This window comes from Salmo trutta, chromosome 15 (genome assembly GCF_901001165.1).
Source record: "Salmo trutta chromosome 15, fSalTru1.1, whole genome shotgun sequence".
In the NCBI taxonomy this organism is placed as follows: domain Eukaryota; kingdom Metazoa; phylum Chordata; class Actinopteri; order Salmoniformes; family Salmonidae; genus Salmo; species Salmo trutta.
The window spans coordinates 66,613,449-66,639,382 of NC_042971.1; positions in this window are offsets into that span (position 1 = coordinate 66,613,449).

Here is a 25,934-nt window from a genome sequence, read left to right on the forward strand (position 1 = left end):
TGGATCCTAATTCTAATTGAGACCAGAGTGGATCCTTAATGTAGACCAGAGTGGATCCTAATTCTAATGGAGACCAGAGTGGATCCTTAATGTAGACCAGAGTGGATCCTAATTCTAATAGAGACCAGAGTGGATTCTAATGTACATATTGTTCCCCTCTAATCAGGGACAGATTTATACCTGGGACACCTAGTGGGTGCAATTAATGATGAGGTAGGACAGGAAACAAGCTCCGGGCCCTCCTAGGATAACAGATGAATACCACTGGCCTGCATAGTGTACTTACTCTGACCAGAGCTCTATGGGCCGTGGTTAAAAGTAGAACGCATTAGAGGAAACAGGGTGCCATGCCAGACTCACCCATCAGCTCTACAGAATCTCAGCCCTTTTGTTAACCCACCAATAACTTAATGATTCAAAAAACAACAGCAACTCTTATTTTAAATGTAACTTTTATATAACTAGGCAACTCAGTTAAGAACAAATTCTTATTTACAATGACGGCCTAGGAACAGTAGGTTTAACTGCCTTGTTTAGGGGCAGAAGGACAGATTCTTACCTTGTCAGCTCGGGGATTCGATCTAAGCAACCTTTCGGTTACTGGCCCAACCCTCTAACCACTAGGCTACCTGCCACCCCTTAAAATGAATCTATAACTGTCTGAAAGTATCAGTTTGGACTTTGTCATGTCGGTATTCCTATGAGGTTGAGATATCCCCCATGATCCCAGAGTTTATTCATCCACTAAGCTACTGTTTACATCACCTTCTTCGTCTTCCCCATTAGTACACAATGGCCCAATGGCTGATGTATCTAGAGTTCCCCTGTATGCTTTTCATTTCTCTAGTCATCCTGTTATCTACATTCCTCCGAGGTTCCCCTCACCTCTCTCTGATAAGGCCTTGTCGGTGTTGTCTCAGAGTTAAGAACCTTCAGATAACATTAAAAAGACGGTGATTGTCTCAGCGCCAGACATGGAAACACCCACACACCCACACACACACACACACACACACACACACACACACACACACACACACACACACACACACACACACACACACACACACACACACACACACACACACACGCGCGCGCCAGGGAAACACCAAGCTCCTTTATCTCGCTGGTTAAACAGGTAACCCAGAAATGAGTAATACTCACACAGTCACAGGTGACAGGCTTATCTGGGGGGCAAGGGACCATGATTGGCTTATCTGGGGGCAAGGGACCATGATTGGTTTATCTGGGAGGCAAGAGACCATGATTGGCTTATCTGGGTGGCAAGGGACCATGATTGGCTCATCTGGGTGGCAAGAGACCATGATTGGCTTATCTGGGTGGCAAGGGAACACTTTGGGCTGAGTCTGTCCCAGTTCTCAAACTGCCCCTAACATCACTGATCAAACTGCCCCTAACATCACTGATCAAACTGCCCCATAACACCACCGATCAAACTGCCCCTAACGTCACCAATCAAACTGCCCCTAACGTCACTGATCAAACTGCCCCATAACACCACTGATCAAACTGCCCCTAACATCACTGATCAAACTGCCCCTAACACCACTGATCAAACTGCCCCATAACATCACTGACCAAACTGTCGCTAAATGCATGACTAGATTAGACTTAGATAGCTTGATGTATTTACTTGGCTAAGTGAAGTCAGTTGAGGACACCCTAAAGAAGACATTGATGAAGCCTATTTAGCTAAAATGTAGGTGGTTTGAGATTACAGACAGGAGTTATAAAAACCCACTGCAGATACGATCTGTGTCCCAAATGGCACCCTATTCTCTCGAGCCCTGGGCAAACATAGAGCACTGCAGAGGGTATAGGGGACCATTTGGGATGCAGACATACTAACTGTTTACCAGACGGTGTTTAGTTAAAAATAAAGGTTAAATAAACATCCTAGGTCCTAGATCAGGTTAAGTGTTGTGTGTAGTTTGAAGGACATGGTAACATGCCTTCTTGACAGGACAAGGATGTGTGTAAAAATTGACCATGTGTGTGCGTGTGTGTGTGTGTGCGTGTGTCTGTGTGTGCATGTGCGCGTGCACGTGTGTGTGTTTGTATGTGTGCGCGCGTGTGTGTGCGTGGGCGCGTGCATGTGTGTGTGCGTGTGGGTGTGCGTGTGTGTGTGTGTGTGTGTGTGTGTGTGTGTGTGTGTGTGTGTGTGTGTGTGTGTGTGTGTGTGTGTGGGTGTGCGTGTGTGTGTGTGTGTGTGTGTGTGTGTGTGTGTGTGTGTGTGTGTGTGTGTGTGTGTGTGTGTGTGAGCGTGCTTATCTTTGTGTGTGTGAGCAGACATTTTAATCCTGGCTAGGGGTAATTAGCAATTGAATGATACTGTATGTGAGCCCGTGTGGCCCAATCCACAGGGTTGGACCAAAGATGAAGGTCTGAAACTTCCTGTTAACCCCAGTACAGGAGGGCTGGAGGTCCAGGGAGGCTTCATGAACCCCAGTACAGGAGGGCTGGAGGCCCAGGGAGGTTTTATGTACCATAGTACAGAAGGGCTGGAGGCCCAGGGAGGCTTCATGTACCATAGTACAGGAGGGCTGGAGGCCCAGGGAGGCTTCATGAACCCCAGTACAGGAGGGCTGGAGGCCTAGGGAGGCTTCATGCACCATAGTACAGGAGGGCAGGAGGCGCAGGGAGGCTTCATGAAACCCAGTACAGGAGGGCTGGAGGTCCAGGGAGGCTTCATGAACCCCAGTACAGGAGGGCTGGAGGCCCAGGGAGGTTTTATGTACCATAGTACAGAAGGGCTGGAGGCCCAGGGAGGCTTCATGCACCATAGTACAGGAGGGCTGGAGGTGCAGGGAGGCTTCATGAAACCCAGTACAGGAGGGCTGGAGGCCCAGGGAGGCTTCATGTACCCCAGTACAGGAGGGCTGGAGGCCCAGGGAGGTTTCATGTACCATAGTACAGGAGGGCTGGAGGCGCAGGGAGGCTTCATGTACCCCAGTACAGGAGAGCTGGAGGCCCAGGGAGGCTTTCTGTACCCCAGTACAGGAGGGCTGGAGGCCCAGGGAGGTTTCATGTACCCCAGTACAGTACGGCTGGAGGCCCAGGGAGGCATCATTAACCCCAGTACAGGAGGGCTGGAGGCCCAGGAGGCTTCATTAACCACAGTACAGGAGGGCTGGAGGCCAAGGAGGCTTCATTAACCACAGTACAGGAGGGCTGGAGGCCCAGGGAGGCTTCATGTACCCCAGTACAGGAGGGCTGGAGGCCCAGGGAGGCTTCATGTACCCCAGTACAGGAGGGCTGGAGGCCCAGGGAGGCTTCATGCACCACAGTACAGGAGGGCTGGAGGCCCAGGGAGGCTTCATGTACCCCAGTACAGGAGGGCTGGAGGCCCAGGGAGGTTTCATGTACCATAGTAGAGGAGGGCTGGAGGCCCAGGGAGGCTTCATGAACCCCAGTACAGGAGGGCTGGAGGCCCAGGGAGGCTTCATGTACCACAGTACAGAAGGGCTGGAGGCCCAGGGAGGCTTCATGTACCCCAGTACAGGAGGGCTGGAGGCCCAGGGAGGCTTCATGTACCCCAGTACAGGAGGGCTGGAGGCCTAGGGAGGCTTCATGTACCCCAGTACAGGAGGGCTGGAGGCCCAGGGAGGCTTCATTAACCCCAGTACAGGAGGGCTGGAGGCCCAGGAGGCTTCATTAACCACAGTACAGGAGGGCTGGAGGCCCAGGGAGGTTTCATGTACCCCAGTACAGGAGGGCTGGAGGCCCAGGGAGGCTTCATGTACCCCAGTGCAGGAGGGCTGGAGGCCCAGGGAGGCTTCATGTACCACAGTACAGGAGGGCTGGAGGCCCAGGGAGGTTTCATGTACCACAGTACAGGAGGGCTGGAGGCCCAGGGAGGCTTCATGTACCCCAGTACAGGAGGGCTGGAGAACCAGGGAGGCTTCATGTACCCCAGTACAGGAGGGCTGGAGGCCCAGGGAGGCTTCATGTGCCCCAGTACAGGAGGGTTGGAGGCCCGGGAGGTTTCATGTACCATAGTACAGGAGGGCTGGAGGCCCAGGGAGGTTTCATGTACCCCAGTACAGGAGGGCTGGAGGCCCAGGGAGGCTACATGCACCACAGTACAGGAGGGCTGGAGGCCCAGGGAGGCTTCATGTACCCCAGTGCAGGAGGGTTGGAGGCCCAGGGAGGCTTCATGTACCCCAGTACAGGGGGGCTGGAGGCCCAGGGAGGCTTTATGTACCACAGTACAGGAGGGCTGGAGGCCCAGGGAGGCTTCATGTACCCCAGTACAGGAGGGCTGGAGGCCCAGGGAGGTTTCATGTACCCCAGTACAGGAGGGCTGGAGGCCCTGGGAGGCTTCATGAACTCCAGTACAGGACGGCTGGAGGCCCAGGGAGGCTTCATGTACCCCAGTACAGGAGGGCTGGAGGCCCAGGGAGGTTTCATGTACCCCAGTACAGGAGGGCTGGAGGCCCAGGGAGGCTTCATGTACCCCAGTACAGGAGGGCTGGAGGCCCAGGGAGGCTTCATGAACCCCAGTACAGGAGGGCTGGAGGCCCAGGGAGGTTTCATGAACCCCAGTACAAGAGGGCTGGAGGCCCAGGGAGGTTTCATGTACCCCAGTACAGTACGGCTGGAGGCCCAGGGAGGCATCATTAACCCCAGTACAGGAGGGCTGGAGGCCCAGGAGGCTTCATTAACCACAGTACAGGAGGGCTGGAGGCCCAGGGAGGCTTCATGTACCCCAGTACAGGAGGGCTGGAGGCCCAGGGAGGCTTCATGTACCACAGTACAGGAGGGCTGGAGGCCCAGGGAGGCTTCATGTACCCCAGTACAGGAGGGCTGGAGGCCCAGGGAGGCTACATGCACCACAGTACATAAGGGCTGGAGGCCCAGGGAGGCTTCATGTACCCCAGTGCAGGAGGGCTGGAGGCCCAGGGAGGCTTCATGTACCCCAGTACAGGGGGGCTGGAGGCCCAGGGAGGCTTCATGTACCACAGTACAGGAGGGCTGGAGGCCCAGGGAGGCTTCATGTACCCCAGTACAGGAGGGCTGGAGGCCCAGGGAGGCTTCATGTACCCCAGTACAGGAGGGCTGGAGGCCCAGGGAGGCTTTATGCACCACAGTACAGGAGGGCTGGAGGCCCAGGGAGGCTTCATGTACCCCAGTGCAGGAGGGCTGGAGGCCCAGGGAGGCTTCATGTACCCCAGTACAGGGGGGCTGGAGGCCCAGGGAGGCTTCATGTACCCCAGTACAGGAGGGCTGGAGGCCCAGGGAGGCATCATGTACCCCAGTACAGGAGAGCTGGAGTCCCAGGGAGGCTTCATGTACCCCAGTACAGGAGGGCTGGAGGCCCAGGGAGGCTTCATGTACCCCAGTACAGGAGGGCTGGAGGCCCAGGGAGGCTACATGTACCCCAGTACAGGAGGGCTAGAGGCCCAGGGAGGCTACATGTACCCCAGTACAGGAGGGCTGGAGGCCCAGGGAGGTTTCAGTTATTAATATCTGATCAGTGGAGGGAAGGGGAAGACCATCCTCCTCAGTGAATTTCATAAAAAATCTAAATTGTAAAAAATTAAAAAAGTTATCATTTTATGCAAAATATAATCATATGTCACCAAGCAGTTGATTAAAACACACTATTTTGCAAAGATAGATTACAGTAGCCTCAACAGCACTCTGTTAGGTAGCACCATGGTGTAGCCGGAGGACAGCTGGCTACCATCCTCCTCTGGGTACATTGACTTCAATACAAAACCTACGAGGCTCATGGTTCTCACCCTTTCCATAGACTTACTCTTGCAGCATGAACTGACATGTTGTCCACCCAATCAAAGGATCAGAGAATTAATCTAGTACTGGAAGCATAAGCTAGCTAGCACTGCAGTGCATAACAAGTGGTGAGACGTTGACTCAAGAGAGAGAGAAAGAAAATATTTGAACAGTTTTTAACAAATTAAGCAAGAGAGAAAAAGAGAGAGATTGTCATTTTTTTTCAGTTTCACTTACTTAGTTAACAAATGCAGCTAGCTAGTTTAGCCTACTGAAACACCCGACTCAAACAGAGGGTTGCTATGTTAGCTAGCTGGTTATAACAGAGGGTTGCTATGTTAGCTAGCTGGTTATAATAGAGGGTTGCTATGTTAGCTAGCTGGTTATAACAGAGGGTTGCTATGTTAGCTAGCTGGCTATAACAGAGGGTTGCTATGTTAGCTAGCTGGCTATGACTATCCAACACAACACTGGAACTCTTCCAAGTCAAGGTAAGCTTTTGGTTGTACTAATTTATTGCCACTGGGGCCCGCCGGTCTAACTGTTTATTGACTATACACTGTAATGTTACTGTATGATTGTAGCGGGTTAGAACACGTTAGTTCTATTAGCTATGTTGAATAGGACGTTACTTTAACTAATATTGTGACAACGATGTAGGCTGCGTGTAGCAGTTATGATATGGTTTGGCTTGGAAAGGATTTTTCGCATGGTCACATACAGCTGATGTGTTGTGCATTGAAGTCCACAAACGAAGGGAAAAGGTGAGTGGGGGAGAACGCATAGAGGAGGAATACAACATGGCTGCTATGAAAGTGAACTATTTTTACGCGTCATCAGGGGTGTATTCATTCTACCGATTCTGTTGAAAAACGTTTCTTAAATGGAAGCAAACGGAACAAAACGGGGATAAACACACCTGAATTTGTCCAATAGAAACTTTTGTTTGTAACTGTTGGACTAATGATTACATCCTAGATCAGCTAGATGCAGGCGGTATTGTATGTCACTGTCCATCGCCTTAAATTTGCCTATCGACCTGTGTGCACCCAGCTGGTGACTAAGCCTACACGGCCCAACCCTAAAGAGCCTTCAAAGTCAACTCTGATAGATCTTATCTTAACGGATACAGTAGAGAAATATGTTTCTACTGGTGTCTTGCCAAAGATATTAGTGACCATTGCCCAGTTGTTTGTGTTAGAGACGTGAGAATAAAAAAAAATCAAACCTGATTTAACTTTCAGCCTCTTTGTCGATGTCTTCAATACTATTGTGGATAATCATGCACCCTTTAAAAATATTTGGGTTAAAGGTAGATGGAATGCCTAGAACACTCCGGAATTATCAGAAGTCATTCATAAAAGAGATGCTGCTTGGGTGAAGGCCAGGAACACAGTCTTAGGCCCCCGGACTGGTAAGCTTTTAAGTAACTGAATAATCATTGTGTAGGACAAATCAGGAAGGCTAAATCTGATTCTTAGGTAACCTCTCTTTCAGATTGTAATGGCAACCCGGCTTAATTGTGGAAAACTGTCTAATCCCAAAAGAGTTCTACGTCTTCCTCTCTGCCACAACAAATTATTTCAGATACTGGCCTCATTACGGGAACAAATGCCATAATATAATAAATAAACGTAACGTAACATAATACAAAACAAGACAACACGAACAACGCAAAGACATGAAACAAACAGAAACAATGACGCCTGGGGATGGAACGAAAGGGAGTGACATATATAGGGAAGGTAATTAGGGAGGTGATGAGTCCAGGTGAGTCTAATGACGCGCAGGTGCGCATAATGATGGTGACAGGTGTGTGCCATAACGAACAGCCTGGTGACTTAGAGCCTGGAGAGGGAGCACACGTGACAATACCACCTCCCGACGCGTGGCTCCAGTCGCAGGACGCTTACCAAAATGATGATCCCGGAGATCAGGAGCGGATCCATCACCTCTGCTGAGGCGTGGGAAACCTGTCAGTCTGGCTGAGACGCAGGAGCATGGCGAACTAGAGCACCGGAGAGAGCATACCTGACGGTACCCCCTCCCCCGCGCATTCGGCTCCAGCTGCAGGACGCTAACCAAAGGGACAATCCCGGAGATCAGGAGCGGACTGGTCACCCCTGGTGATGCGCGGGAACCTGTTGATCCGGTTGAGGCATGAGAGCCTGACGAGCCGGTGGAAGCAGGAGAGCCTGGCTATCCGGCGAATGCATGAAAGTCCGATGAGCCAGCTGCAGCAGGGGAGCCTGGCGATCCGGTTGAGGCATGAGAGCCGTCGTGATTGATGGGATTAAAGTCTGTATTTCTTGAAGTACATAAAGATGTACCACAGGGGTCAATTTTGGGACCTGTTTTTCCACTATTTATATAAGCACTTATATAAGCACCATGGTCAATCTGTTAAAAAAATTGTAAACTTAATAAGGATCCGCCCCTTTTTTCAATTTTCGCCTATCGCCTAAAATGACATATCCAAATCTAACTGCCTGTAGCTCAGGCCCTGAAGCAAAGATATGCATATTCTTGGTACCATTTGAAAGGAAACACTTTGAAGTTAATGGAAATGTGAAAGGAATGTAGTGGAATGTAACACATTACATCTGGTAAAAGATAATACAAAGAAAAAAACAGCTGTTCTTTTGCATTTTTTTTGTACCATCATCTTCGAAATGCAAGAGAAAGGCCATAATGTATTATTCCCGCCCAGTTGCAATTTAGATTCTGGCCACTAGATGGGATCAGTGTATGTGCAAAGTTTTAGACTGATCCAATGAACCATTGCATTTATGTTCAAAATGTTGTATCAAGACTGCCAAATGTGCCTAATATGTTTATTAATAACTTTTCAAAATTGTTCAAAATTGTGCACTCTCCTCAAACGATAGCATGGTATTATTTCACTGTAATAGCTACTGTAAATTGGACAGTGCAGTTAGATTAACAAGAATGTAAGCTTTCTGCCAATATCAGATATGTCTATGTCCTGGGAAATGTTCTTGTTACTTACAACCTCATGCTAATCGCATTAGCCTACGTTAGCTCAACCTTCCCGTGGAAGGGACGGCTGATCCTAAAGAAGTTAATCAATGATACTATTATGTATTGCCTCGACTGTTGATTTAGCTGTGTCAAAATTACAGTCAGATTTTATAGCTATGCAGGAATCCCTAGCTGATTTCAAACTTGTGCTTACTATGGGCAAAATGAAATACATGTTGTTTTCAAACTTTCAAAATAATGTTTCAGATGGACTACATGTTCACTCATTAGAATGTTTCAGATGGACTGCATGTTCATTCATTAGATTGTTTCAGATGGACTACATGTTCCCTCATTAGAATGTTTCAGATGGACTACATGTTCCCTCATTAGAATGATTCAGATGGACTACATGTTCCCTCATTAGAATGATTCAGATGGACTACATGTTCCCTCATTAGAATGTTTCAGATGGACTACATGTTCCCTCACTAGAATGTTTCAGATGGACTACATGTTCCCTCATTATAATGTTTCAGATGGACTACATGTTCACTCACTAGAATGTTTCAGATGGACTACATGTTCCCTCATTAGAATGTTTCAGATGGACTACATGTTCCATCATTAGAATGTTTCAGATGGACTACATGTTCCCTCATTTGAATGTTTCAGATGGACTACATGTTCCATCATTAGATGTTTCAGATGGACTACATGTTCCCTCATTAGAAAGTTTCAGATGGACAACATGTTCCCTCATTAGAATGTTTCAGATGGACAACATTTTCTCTCATTAGAATTTTTCAGATGGACTACATGTTCCCTCATTAGAATGTTTCAGATGGACTACATGTTCCCTCATTAGAATGTTTCAGATGAACTACATGTTCCCTCATTAGAATGATTCAGATGGACTACATGTTCCCGCATTAGAATGATTCAGATGGACTACATGTTCCCTCATTAGAATGTTTTAGATGGACTACATGTTCACTCATTAGAATGTTTCAGATGGACTACATGTTCCCCCATTAGAATGTTTCAGATGGACAACATGTTCACTCACTAGAATGTTTCAGATGGAATACATGTTCCCTCATTAGAATGTTTCAGATGGACTACATGTTCCATCATTAGAATGTTTCAGATGGACTACATGTTCCCTCATTTGAATGTTTCAGATGGACTACATGTTCCCTCATTAGAAAGTTGCAGATGGACAACATGTTCCCTCATTAGAATGTTTCAGATGGACTACATGTTCCCTCATTAGAATGTTTCAGATGGACTACATGTTCCCTCATTATAATGTTTCAGATGGACTACATGTTCACTCACTAGAATGTTTCAGATGGACTACATGTTCCCTCATTAGAATGTTTCAGATGGACTACATGTTCCATCATTAGAATGTTTCAGATGGACTACATGTTCCCTCATTTGAATGTTTCAGATGGACTACATGTTCCATCATTAGATGTTTCAGATGGACTACATGTTCCCTCATTAGAAAGTTTCAGATGGACAACATGTTCCCTCATTAGAATGTTTCAGATGGACAACATTTTCTCTCATTAGAATTTTTCAGATGGACTACATGTTCCCTCATTAGAATGTTTCAGATGGACTACAAGTTCCCTCATTAGAATGTTTCAGATGAACTACATGTTCCCTCATTAGAATGATTCAGATGGACTACATGTTCCCGCATTAGAATGATTCAGATGGACTACATGTTCCCTCATTAGAATGTTTCAGATGGACTACATGTTCACTCATTAGAATGTTTCAGATGGACTACATGTTCCCTCATTAGAATGTTTCAGATGGACAACATGTTCACTCACTAGAATGTTTCAGATGGACTACATGTTCCCTCATTAGAATGTTTCAGATGGACTACATGTTCCATCATTAGAATGTTTCAGATGGACTACATGTTCCCTCATTTGAATGTTTCAGATGGACTACATGTTCCCTCATTAGAAAGTTTCAGATGGACAACATGTTCCCTCATTAGAATGTTTCAGATGGACAACATTTTCTCTCATTAGAATGTTTCAGATGGACTACATGTTCCCTCATTAGAATGTTTCAGATGGACTACATGTTCCATCATTAGAATGTTTCAGATGGACTACATGTTCCCTCATTAGAATGTTTCAGATGGACTACATGTTCCCTCATTAGATGTTTCAGATGGACTACATGTTCCATCATTAGATGTTTCAGATGGACTACATGTTCCCTCATTTGAATGTTTCAGATGGACTACATGTTCCATCATTAGATGTTTCAGATGGACTACATGTTCCCTCATTAGAAAGTTTCAGATGGACAACATGTTCCCTCATTAGAATGTTTCAGATGGACAACATTTTCTCTCATTAGAATTTTTCAGATGGACTACATGTTCCCTCATTAGAATGTTTCAGATGGACTACATGTTCCCTCATTAGAATGTTTCAGATGAACTACATGTTCCATCATTAGAATGATTCAGATGGACTACATGTTCCCGCATTAGAATGATTCAGATGGACTACATGTTCCCTCATTAGAATGTTTTAGATGGACTACATGTTCACTCATTAGAATGTTTCAGATGGACTACATGTTCCCTCATTAGAATGTTTCAGATGGACAACATGTTCACTCACTAGAATGTTTCAGATGGAATACATGTTCCCTCATTAGAATGTTTCAGATGGACTACATGTTCCATCATTAGAATGTTTCAGATGGACTACATGTTCCCTCATTTGAATGTTTCAGATGGACTACATGTTCCCTCATTAGAAAGTTGCAGATGGACAACATGTTCCCTCATTAGAATGTTTCAGATGGACTACATGTTCCCTCATTAGAATGTTTCAGATGGACTACATGTTCCCTCATTATAATGTTTCAGATGGACTACATGTTCACTCACTAGAATGTTTCAGATGGACTACATGTTCCCTCATTAGAATGTTTCAGATGGACTACATGTTCACTCATTAGAATGTTTCAGATGGACTACATGTTCCCTCATTAGAATGTTTCAGATGGACAACATGTTCACTCACTAGAATGTTTCAGATGGACTACATGTTCCCTCATTAGAATGTTTCAGATGGACTACATGTTCCATCATTAGAATGTTTCAGATGGACTACATGTTCCCTCATTTGAATGTTTCAGATGGACTACATGTTCCCTCATTAGAAAGTTTCAGATGGACAACATGTTCCCTCATTAGAATGTTTCAGATGGACAACATTTTCTCTCATTAGAATGTTTCAGATGGACTACATGTTCCCTCATTAGAATGTTTCAGATGGACTACATGTTCCATCATTAGAATGTTTCAGATGGACTACAAGTTCCCTCATTAGAATGTTTCAGATGGACTACATGTTCCCTCATTAGATGTTTCAGATGGACTACATGTTCCATCATTAGATGTTTCAGATGGACTACATGTTCCCTCATTTGAATGTTTCAGATGGACTACATGTTCCATCATTAGATGTTTCAGATGGACTACATGTTCCCTCATTAGAAAGTTTCAGATGGACAACATGTTCCCTCATTAGAATGTTTCAGATGGACAACATTTTCTCTCATTAGAATTTTTCAGATGGACTACATGTTCCCTCATTAGAATGTTTCAGATGGACTACATGTTCCCTCATTAGAATGTTTCAGATGAACTACATGTTCCATCATTAGAATGATTCAGATGGACTACATGTTCCCGCATTAGAATGATTCAGATGGACTACATGTTCCCTCATTAGAATGTTTTAGATGGACTACATGTTCACTCATTAGAATGTTTCAGATGGACTACATGTTCCCTCATTAGAATGTTTCAGATGGACAACATGTTCACTCACTAGAATGTTTCAGATGGAATACATGTTCCCTCATTAGAATGTTTCAGATGGACTACATGTTCCATCATTAGAATGTTTCAGATGGACTACATGTTCCCTCATTTGAATGTTTCAGATGGACTACATGTTCCCTCATTAGAAAGTTGCAGATGGACAACATGTTCCCTCATTAGAATGTTTCAGATGGACTACATGTTCCCTCATTAGAATGTTTCAGATGGACTACATGTTCCCTCATTATAATGTTTCAGATGGACTACATGTTCACTCACTAGAATGTTTCAGATGGACTACATGTTCCCTCATTAGAATGTTTCAGATGGACTACATATTCCATCATTAGAATGTTTCAGATGGACTACATGTTCCCTCATTTGAATGTTTCAGATGGACTACATGTTCCCTCATTAGATGTTTCAGATGGACTACATGTTCCCTCATTAGAAAGTTTCAGATGGACAACATGTTCCCTCATTAGAATGTTTCAGATGGACAACATTTTCTCTCATTAGAATTTTTCAGATGGACTACATGTTCCCTCATTAGAATGTTTCAGATGGACTACATGTTCCCTCATTAGAATGTTTCAGATGAACTACATGTTCCCTCATTAGAATGATTCAGATGGACTACATGTTCCCGCATTAGAATGATTCAGATGGACTACATGTTCCCTCATTAGAATGTTTCAGATGGACTACATGTTCACTCATTAGAATGTTTCAGATGGACTACATGTTCCCTCATTAGAATGTTTCAGATGGACAACATGTTCACTCACTAGAATGTTTCAGATGGACTACATGTTCCCTCATTAGAATGTTTCAGATGGACTACATGTTCCATCATTAGAATGTTTCAGATGGACTACATGTTCCCTCATTTGAATGTTTCAGATGGACTACATGTTCCCTCATTAGAAAGTTTCAGATGGACAACATGTTCCCTCATTAGAATGTTTCAGATGGACAACATTTTCTCTCATTAGAATGTTTCAGATGGACTACATGTTCCCTCATTAGAATGTTTCAGATGGACTACATGTTCCATCATTAGAATGTTTCAGATGGACTACATGTTCCCTCATTAGAATGTTTCAGATGGACTACATGTTCCCTCATTAGATGTTTCAGATGGACTACATGTTCCATCATTAGATGTTTCAGATGGACTACATGTTCACTCATTAGAATGTTTCAGATGGACTACATGTTCACTCATTAGAATGTTTCAGATGGACTACATGTTCCATCATTAGAATGTTTCAGATGGACTACATGTTCCCTCATTAGATGTTTCAGATGGACTACATGTTCACTCATTAGAATGTTTCAGATGGACTACATGTTCCCTCATTAGAATGTTTCAGATGGACTACATGTTCCCTCATTAGAATGTTTCAGATTGACTAACATGTTCCCTCATTAGAATGTTTCAGATGGACTACATGTTCACTCATTAGAATGTTTCAGATGGACTACATGTTCCCTCATTAGAATGTTTCAGATGGACTACATGTTCCCTCATTAGAATGTTTCAGATGGACTACATGTTCTCTCATTAGAATGTTTCAGATGGACTACATGTTCCCTCATTTGAATGTTTCAGATGGACTACATGTTCCATCATTAGATGTTTCAGATGGACTACATGTTCCCTCATTAGAAAGTTTCAGATGGACAACATGTTCACTCATTAGAATGTTTCAGATGGACAACATTTTCTCTCATTAGAATTTTTCAGATGGACTACATGTTCCCTCATTAGAATGTTTCAGATGGACTACATGTTCCCTCATTAGAATGTTTCAGATGAACTACATGTTCCCTCATTAGAATGATTCAGATGGACTACATGTTCCCTCATTAGAATGATTCAGATGGACTACATGTTCCCTCATTAGAATGTTTCAGATGGACTACATGTTCCCTCATTAGAATGTTTCAGATGGACTACATGTTCCCTCATTAGAATGTTTCAGATGGACAACATGTTCACTCACTACAATGTTTCAGATGGACTACATGTTCCATCATTAGAATGTTTCAGATGGACTACATGTTCCCTCATTTGAATGTTTCAGATGGACTACATGTTCCCTCATTAGAAAGTTTCAGATGGACAACATGTTCCCTCATTAGAATGTTTCAGATGGACAACATTTTCTCTCATTAGAATGTTTCAGATGGACTACATGTTCCCTCATTAGAATGTTTCAGATGGACTACATGTTCCATCATTAGAATGTTTCAGATGGACTACATGTTCCCTCATTAGATGTTTCAGATGGACTACATGTTCCATCATTAGATGTTTCAGATGGACTACATGTTCACTCATTAGAATGTTTCAGATGGACTACATGTTCACTCATTAGAATGTTTCAGATGGACTACATGTTCCATCATTAGAATGTTTCAGATGGACTACATGTTCCCTCATTAGATGTTTCAGATGGACTACATGTTCACTCATTAGAATGTTTCAGATGGACTACATGTTCCCTCATTAGAATGTTTCAGATGGACTACATGTTCCCTCATTAGAATGTTTCAGATGGACTAACATGTTCCCTCATTAGAATGTTTCAGATGGACTACATGTTCACTCATTAGAATGTTTCAGATGGACTACATGTTCCCTCATTAGAATGTTTCAGATGGACTACATGTTCCCTCATTAGATGTTTCAGATGGACTACATGTTCCATCATTAGATGTTTCAGATGGACTACATGTTCACTCATTAGAATGTTTCAGATGGACTACATGTTCACTCATTAGAATGTTTCAGATGGACTACATGTTCCCTCATTAGATGTTTCAGATGGACTACATGTTCACTCATTAGAATGTTTCAGATGGACTACATGTTCCCTCATTAGAATGTTTCAGATGGACTACATGTTCCCTCATTAGAATGTTTCAGATGGACTAACATGTTCCCTCATTAGAATGTTTCAGATGGACTACATGTTCACTCATTAGAATGTTTCAGATGGACTACATGTTCCCTCATTAGAATGTTTCAGATGGACTATATGTTCACTCATTAGAATGTTTCAGATGGACTACATGTTCACTCATTAGAATGTTTCAGATGGACTACATGTTCCCTCATTAGAATATTTCAGATGGACTACATGTTCCCTCATTAGAATGTTTCAGATGGACTACATGTTCCCTCATTAGAATGTTTCAGATGGACTACATGTTCACTCATTAGAATGTTTCAGATGGACTACATGTTCCATCATTAGAATGTTTCAGATGGACTACATGTTCCCTCTATATAATGTTTCAGATGGACTACATGTTCCCTCGTTAGAATGTTTCAGATGGACTACATGTTCACTCATTAGAATGTTTCAGATGGACTACATGTTCACTCACTAGAATGTTTCTGATGGACTACATGTTCCCTCATTAGATGTTTCAGATGGACTACATGTTCCCTTATTAGAATGTTTCAGATGGACTACATGTTCCCTGATTAGATGGTTCTCCAATCGAACGTGTTCCTGCATATAAATACTGAGGCATTTGGATTGATGTGGATTTAACGTTTAAAAAACATAGAGATGAGCTGGTTAAGAAGATACGATTTCAAGTTGTCTTTTTCTACAAAAACAGATGGTGTCTTTCTCTACAGAAACAGATGGTGTCTTTTTCTACAGAAACAGATGGTGTCTTTCTCTAGAGAAACAGATGGTGTCTTTCTCTACAGAAACAGATGGTGTCTTTCTCTACAGAAACAGATGGTGTCTTTCTCTCAGCAGTAGGAAGCAGATTATTCAGTCAATCTTTTGATCTGTTCTTTATTATGGTGATACATTTTTTTTAGTCTTAAACCTTTGGATGCCATCTACCTTAGTGCCCTTCGTTTTGATACAGGTGACAGTTTTGATACTCATTACTGCATCCTGTATTAAAAGGTTGGCTGCACTATGCTTACGACCTGTAGATCTCTACATTACTCCCTTTTTGTTTACACGGCCCTACTTCATAAACCTCCTTCTTATTTAACTTTGCTGTTGAAGTAAAGACACCTGAGTTGCCTAACCCGTTCACAGGATTGGTTAACTCTTGATGTTCCTAACCCGCTCACAGGATTGGTTAACTCTTGATGTTCCTGACCCGCTCACAGGATTGGTTAACTCTTGATGTTCCTGACCCGTTCACAGGATTGGTTAACTCTTGATGTTCCTAACCCGTTCACAGGATTGGTTAACTCTTGATGTTCCTAAGGGTCTCCACCGAACTAGGTAAATATGCTTTTAGTTTTAATGCACCCTTATTGATGGAACCTAATTCAAAATACATTTCATCTTGATGTTCTGGCACTGTAATTTAAGGTATTGATTAGGGGCTTATTTGTGGAGGAATGTAACAGTTTTTCTGTGTGATTTGTGATGTTATATTTGATTAACTGACTTATGATGGTGCCATCCTATGATGGTGCCACAATAAAATGTTATGAGTTCTTCAGGAAAGCCATTTTACTGCCAATGTTTGTCCATGGAGATCGCATGGCCGTGTGCTCGATTTTATACACCTGTTAGTAACGGGTGTGGCTGGGGGTGTCCACATACTTTTGTAAGTATAGTGTATTTACGTGTCAACTATACACACCCTTACTTCATTCCAGCTAGTTAGACGTGCAACCACTGACTAACTATAGCTAGGGTGTATATCTAGTCCAGCAGTAGACACTGTTGTTTTGACTGTATAGCATCATTTAATAAGATTACCAATGGTTATATCAGTCAGCTAACCATTTACAGTACCAGCAGTTCAATAATACATAATACATACTACATATTATGCAGAAATTGATAAATCTGAACATCTCTTGACACTGTGGCACGGTATGGGAAACTATTAATCAATTAATTCATAGATTCATGGATTCATAGAATGGAGATAGAAGGTTGACCTACTTTGAGAGACAGGAAGTGTTGGCTCTGCACTTTACCAGGCATTCCACATTCAACCCCACCAAGACTTGAACATCGAAATATCAAGTTGATTTTTTGGTTTTATATGCAAAAAAAAACGAAGCAAAAAAAACAAGCACTTTTTAAAATTTTTTATGATTTCTATTAAAAAAACAAATAAATAGACCGTTTTCACGTTCTCAATTGTTCCTTTTAACTTGATCAAATGATCAAAACGTAGACGGACAGTAATCGTACCTCAGGAATCTTGATTTAATGTTGTCCACGTAGTAGGCTAATTATCGTGACCACTGTGAACAACGTAGACAGCAAAATATTCTGTCAATTCTCGAGATGAACATTCATTCCTGCGCTCTGGCTGTTGTTACATCGAGTACAGTATCACACGAGCTCTTTATCACTTGACTGTTATTCAGAAAATCCTTTCCTTTATCAGCTGATGTTCTGCGATAATGTCCGTATTGTAACTAAATAGCGAGACATTAAAACGCGCATCAAACAACTATTTTTAAAGAACCCTGCTAAAGATAGTATAGATTTTTGTTTTATTAGTCATATTAAAGTTATTCTTTCTGTTTGAAGCACTGGATATTGCAATCACATACATTTATTTTGGATATGTGTGCCCATGAAAACTGTTTTCGCACCATAACATAGGTAGATTCGACATGTTACCAGGTTACAGTACACTTCCCGAGTTCTCCATACAAAAAAAAGAATCTAACAGCATTATCCAGGAATTTCACAGGATCAAGGTCAATGTGTAATTAAATTGATTTTATTTATTATTATTTGATACAACAACAAACAACAGTATCATAAATGTAAGGAAAGACATTTATTATTTTATGTCACCAAAATGTTTGCCAAATCTGTGAAGACTCCAAGCAGGTTTTGAACAGGTTTTAAACAGGTTTTGATTCAACTCATGAATTATATTGAATGTTCCCCTTTTATAATTATTGTGAATTACTTTGTAACAGCTCCAAACAGTTGTCCACTACAAGAAATGTTCACAGGTATCCTAGCTTATAGAAAGACCCACTCGTACCCTAGTTTATGGAAAGACCCACTGGTACACTAGTTTATAGAAAGACCCACTGGTACACTAGTTTATGGAAAGACCCACTGGTACCCTAGTTTATGGAAAGACCCACTGGTACCCTAGTTTATGGAAAGACCCACTGGTACCATAGTTTATAGAAGACCCACTGGTATCCTAGTTTGTAGAAAGACCCACTGGTATCCTAGTTTATGGAAAGACCCACTGGTACCCTAGTTTATGGAAAGACCCACTGGTACCCTAGTTTATGGAAAGACCCACTGGTACCCTAGTTTATGGAAAGACCCACTGGTACCCTAGTTTATGGAAAGACCCTTGGTATCAGACATTGTTCATGTGACACTTGTCCGATGTAAACACCATGTCTAGATAAAGCTGTGGTTAGGGGGATTTTTAATTTTTTTAAAGACAGCAAACAAAGGTTTAGGTTTTCTAAACCTCTAATCTAGGCCGTGGGAGATGATTAACAGGTAAGTGGGACCGAAGCTCTATTCATTCATTCTTTAGGACGGTATGTCCCAAGTGATATGCTATTTCCTGTGGGTCCTGGTGAAAACTAGTGCACTATATAGGGAATAGGGTGCCACTTGGGACTTAGACTGTCCTTTGTGTGACTCCATCTTTACTCTCATTCAGGACTAACAAGTACTCAACTGGCAGCTTCATTAAATAGTACCCGCAAAACACCAGTCTCAACATCAACATCGAAGAGGCGACTCCAGGATACTGGCCTTCTAGGCAGAGTTGCAAAGAAAAAGCCATATCTCAGACTGGCCAATAAAAATAAAATATTAAGATGGGCAAAAGGACACAGACACTGGACAGAGGAACTCTGCCTAGAAGGCCAGCATCCTGGAGTCGCCTCTTCACTGTTCACGCTGAGACTGGTGTTTTGCGGTTACTATTTAATGAAGCTGCCAGACTTATGAGGTGTCTGTTTCTCAAACTAGACACTCTAATATACTTGTCCTCTTGCTCAGTTGTGCACCGGGGCCTCCCACTCCTCTTTATATTCTGGTTAGAGACAGTTTGTGCTGTTCTGTGAAGGGAGTAGTACACAGCGTTGTACGAGATCTTCAGTTTCTTGGCAATTTCTCGCATGGAATAGCCTTCATTTATCAGAGCAAGAATAGACTGACGACTTTCAGAAGAAAGTTCTTTGTTTCTGGCCATTTTGAGCCTGTAATCGAACCCACAACTGCTGATGCTCCAGATACTCAACTAGTCAAAAGAAGGACAGTTTTATTGCTTCTTTAATCAGAACAACCATTTTCAGTTGTGCTAACATAATTGCAAAAGGGTTTTCTAATCATCAATTAGCCTTTTAAAATTATAAACTTGGATTAGCTAACACAACGTGCCATTGTAACACAGGAGTGATGGATGCTGATAATGGGCCTCTGTACGCTTATTCCATTATTAATAGTCAGCCGTTTCCAGCTACAATAGTCATTTACAACATTAACAATGACTACACTGTATTTCTTATCAATTTGATGTTATTTGAATGGACAAAAGAAATTGCTTTTCTTTAAAAAACAAGGACATTTATAAGTGACCCCAATCTTTTGAATGGAAGTGTAGTTCCCTACTGCATTCTATTCCCCTACATAGTTCCCTATGGCACTCTATTTCCCTACATAGTTCCCTATGGCACTTTCTTCCCCTACATAGTTCCCTATGGGCCCTGTCTCCTATATAGTTCCCTATGGCACGCTATTCCTTTACATAGTTCCCTATGGCACTCTATTGCCCTACATAGTTCCCTATGGCACTTTCTTCCCCTACATAGTTCACTATGGGCCCTGTCCCCTATATAGTTCCCTATGGCACCCTATTCCCCTATATAGTTCCCTATGGCACCCTGTTCCCCTATATAGTTCCCTATGGCACCCTATTCCCCTATATAGTTCCCTATGGCACCCTATTCCCCTATATAGTTCCCTATGGGCCCTATTCCCCTATATAGTTCCCTATGGCACCCCGTTCCCCTATATAGTTCTCTATGGCACCCTATTCCCCTATATAGTTTCCTATGGCACCCTGTTCCCCTATATAGTTCCCTATGGCACCCTGTTCCCCTATATAGTTCCCTATGGCACCCTGTTCCCCTACATAGTTCCCTATGCCACCCTATTCCCCTGCATAGTTCCCTATGGGCCCTATTCCCCTATATAGTTCCCTATGGCATCCTGTTCCCCTATATAGTTCCCTATGGCACCCTATTCCCCTATATAGTTCCCTATGGCACCCTATTCCCCTATATAGTTCCCTATGGCACCCTATTCCCCTATATAGTTCCCTATGGCACCCTATTCCCCTATATAGTTCCCTATGGCACTCTATTCCCCTATATAGTTCCCTATGGCACCCTATTCCCCTATATAGTTCCCTATGGGCCCTATTCCCCTATATAGTTCCCTATGGCACCCTATTCCCCTATATAGTTCCCTATGGGCCCTGTTCCCCTATATAGTTCCCTATGGCACCCTATTCCCCTATATAGTTCCCTATGGGCCCTATTCCCCTACATAGTTCCCTATGGGCCCTATTCCCCTATATAGTTCCCTATGGGCCCTATTCCCCTATATAGTTCCCTATGGGCCCTATTCCCCTATATAGTTCCCTATGGCACCCTATTCCCCTATATAGTTCCCTATGGCACCCTATTCCCCTATATAGTTCCCTATGGGCCCTATTCCCCTATATAGTTCCTTTTGGCACCCTATTCCCCTACATAGTTCCCTATGGCACCCTGTTCCCCTACATAGTTCCCTATGCCACCCTATTCCCCTATATAGTTCCCTATGGCACCCTGTTCCCCTACATAGTTCCCTATGTGCTCTATTCCCCTATATAGTTCCCTATGTCACCCTATTCCCCTATATAGTTCCCTATGTCACCCTATTCCCCTATATAGTTCCCTATGGCACCCTGTTCTCTGCATAGTTCCCTATGCCACCCTATTCCCCTATATAGTTCCCTATGGCAACCTGTTCCCCTATATAGTTCCCTATGGCACCCTGTTCCCCTATATAGTTCCCTATGGCACCCTATTCCCCTATATAGTTCCCTATGGCACCCTATTCCCCTACATAGTTCCCTATGTGCCCTGGTGTAAAGTAGCAGTAGGAAAATGAAGGACATCTGTCCCTGTCAGTGCCTCCATGGTTAAAGCTTAGCATCTGAAAGTGGAGCAGGAATGAAAGAGTTCATGTTTTCAGCTGATCTGAGGTGCTGATCTCTCCGTGGAAATATTGTTGCTTGTTGCTAAGCTGTCTGCTGTAGGGGCTCAAAGGGCTGGTGATGAGGCAGGGAGGCAGCAGGGCCTGACACACACACACACACACACACACACACACACACACACACACACACACACACACACACACACACACACACACACACACACACACACACACACACACACACACACACACACAAATACAGGCACAAACACACAAGCACACACACACACATACAGGCACAAACACACACATGCACGCTCAGCCAAGATCAGCACACTGCCAGTACAGATGGAAAGACAGATCTGACATCTTATATTTTACCCCGTCTCCCTCCTCCCTCCTTTCTCTCTCTCTTTCTCTCTCTCTCTCTCTCGCTCTCTCTGATATCATGCTGGCATAGCAGCTATGTCCCCCCCTCTCTCTCTCTCTGATGTCATGTTGACATAGCAGGTATGTCCCCCCCCTCTCTCTCTCTCTGATGTCATGTTGACATAGCAGGTATGTCCCCCCCTCTCTCTCTCTCTCTCTGATGTCATGTAGACATAGCAGGTATGCCCCCCCCCTCTCTCTCTGATGTCATGTTGGCATAGCAGCTATGTCCCCCCCTCTCTCTCTCTCTCTCTCTCTCTCTCTTTCATGTTGACATAGCAGCTATGTCCCCCTCTCTCTCTCTCTCTCTCTCATGTCATGCTGGAATAGCAGCTATGTCCCCCTCTCTCTCTCTCTCTCTCTCTCTTTCTCTCTGATGTCATGCTGGCATAGCAGCTATGTCCCTGTCTCAATTCAATTCAATTCAATATAAGGGCTTTATTGGCATGGGAAACTTATGTTAACATTGCCAAAGCAAGTGAAGTAGATAATAAACAAAAGTGAAATAAACAATAAAAATGAACAGTAAACATTACAAGTTCCAAAAGAATAAAGACATTACACATTTCATATTAAGTCTATATACAGTGTTGTAATGATGTGCAAATGGTTAAAGTACAACAGGGAAAATAAATAAACATAAATATGGGTTGTATTTATAATGGTGTTTGTTCTTCACTGGTTGAACTTTTCTTGTGGCAACAGGTCACAGATCTTGCTGCTGTGATGACACACTGTGGTATTTCACCCAGTAGATATGGGAGTTTATCAAAATCGGGTTCGTTTTCAATTTCTTTGTGGATCTGTGTAATCTGAAGGAAATATGTGTCTCTAATATAGTCATACATTGTCCAGGAAGTTAAGAAGTGCAGCTCAGTTTCCACCTCATTTTGTGGGCAGTGTTGCACATAGCCTGTCTTCTCTTGAGAGCCAGGTCTTCCTACGGCGGCCTTTCTCAATAGCAAGGCTATTCTCACTGAGTCTGTACATAGTCAAAGCTTTCCTTAAGTTTGGGTCAGTCACAGTGGTCAGGTATTCTGCCACTGTGTACTCTCTATTTAGGGCCAAATAGCATTCTAGCTTGCTCAGTTTGTTTTGTAAATTCGTTCCAATTTGTCTCTGATGTGTGGGGAAATGTCAGCTATGTCCCTTTCTCTTTCTCTCTAGTGCTATTGTTGTGGAGAAACTTAACTGATTTAGAGATTCAATCATTCTGATTAGTAACCTGGTTTTTAGAGTTCCAAAATAGTCAATTGCACATATATATTTTTGGGGACTTAGACTTAACTATAGCCCTATAGAAAACAAACACTGTCGATAACAAGATATTGAAGGACACACGTCATTGACACAACAGCTTCTTTGTTGGCTAATACATTAATAGCTAACACAGTGAAATGACATACCCAAAGGACCTTAGATTACATCAGGGCAAAAACGTGTGTGTGTGTATGTTGTGTGCTCTGAGTGTAGTAAGAGATTTGTGGGCTATTTTCACAGATGAGATGGGCCTGGGGCCGAGGCTGACACACACACACACACACACACACACACACACACACACACACACACACACACACACACACACACACACACACACACACATACACACACACACCTATCATCACCTCTGTGTATTCTCTGAAGTGTTATGAAAGGTCTCTTCTCCTCTCCTCCTCTCCTCTCCTCCTCTCCTCTCCTCCCTCTCCTCTCCTCTCCTCTCCTCTCCTCTCCTCTCCTCTCCTCTCCTCTCCTCTCCTCTCCTCCTTCTCCTCTCCTCTCCTCTCATCTGCCTTTGTGGCCGTTTAGGAGCATTCAGAGAGGAGATGATGGTGCTTTGCTTCATCAATAAATAATTGTGTTTGTGGGTCTCAAACGGTGCCCTATTTCCCTATACAGTGCACTACTTTTAACCACTACCCCGTATAGGGATCTGGTCTAAAGTAGTGCACTATATAGGCAATAGAGTACTATCTGGGACTGGAGCTAGATCTCCAGAAGGAGATTAATAAATGGATGGTGATGGTGCTAATAAACCAGAGAGGAACAAGTTTTTATGTTAACGGAAATTAAAGCTCCGCTCCACTCTTCTTCCTGCGGTGAGAGAGAAAAAAAACAAAAAAAAACGTGGATTACTAATAGCGCTATCTATGCATAGTCGACATCATCCTGCTTGCATTAATAAATAATAGTGTTGGAAGAGACACATTTGCTGAGGAAGATTACTTTTACCCAAGGATTTGGGGTTGAATAAAAATAAACCTGATTTAGAAGAGGGCCTTGGGGTTTTATGACGTCAAAGTCAATTAGTACAGATATGCCATTACTGCTTGAGATCATTTAAATGTACACAACAATGTGGTTTCAACGGTGAAATTCAACGGTTGTCGTTATAAGTGCTAACTGCGTCTACATTGTGAGGGATCCCCTACGGTTGACTGAAAGCATTTTAACAATAAAAGATTAAATAGGTATTGCAAATGAACAGCACAATAGAGCGATTTAAATGTAAAGGTAATTACCGATTGACCCGACAACTCCTGTGTTTACCGTGAATGCAGTCTCAGTGACGCGACAACTTATTACTACTACTACTGATACTACCACTACAACTGCTGCTGCTTCTTCTACTACCACTACTACTGCTACTACTACTACTACTATATTACTGCTACTACTACTGCTGCTACTGCTACTACTACTGCTAAAACTACTTCTACTATTACTGCTACTACGACTACACCTACAGCTACTACTACTACTGCTAAAACTTATACTACTACTGCAACTACTACTAATGCTACTAATACTACTGCTACTACTGCTACTGCTACTACTGCTACTACTGCTACTACTGCTAAAACTAATACTACTACTGCTACTACTACTGCTACTACTACTGCTACTACTACTGCTACTGCTACTACTGCTGCTATTGCTACTGCTGCTGCTGCAACTTCTACTGCTACTACTACTAGTACTACTGCTACTGCTACTACTGCTACTGCTACTACTGCTACTACTGCTACTAATGCTACTACTACTGCTGCTACTGCTACTACTGCTACTACTACTACTAGTACTACTGCTACTGCTACTACTGCTACTACTACTACTGCTACTAATGCTACTACTACTGCTGCTACTACTGCTAATGCTACTACTGCTACTACTCCTAAAACTAATACTGCTACTGCTACTAATGCTACTACTGCTACTGCTGCTACTACTACTACTGCTACTACTACTGCTACTAATGCTACTACTGCTACTACTGCTAAAACTAATACTACTACTACAACTACTACTGCTACTACTGCTACTGCTACTTCTGCTACTGCTGCTACTGCTACTGCTACTACTGCTACTATATTACTAATAGAGTAACTGTAAGTACAGAATAAATTCAGGCCAGTGACGCTGACGCCGTTACTATGCAACGAGCCGTGTAACTTTACGTTGCTGAATGCGTGCTGTACTATCCTTCATTTATTTTTTGCCCTAGAAAATACACAGTAGACTTTATTGGGAACAGGCATGTTGTTGTTTTTTGCACTAGTAGCAGATAAGGCACCCTGAATGCTAGCTAACTAATGCTAGTGTAATGTCTGCGTCCAACTCGCACTCCGCAAACACTTAAATATCCTGAACGCAGCCCACGTTCCAGCTCACTC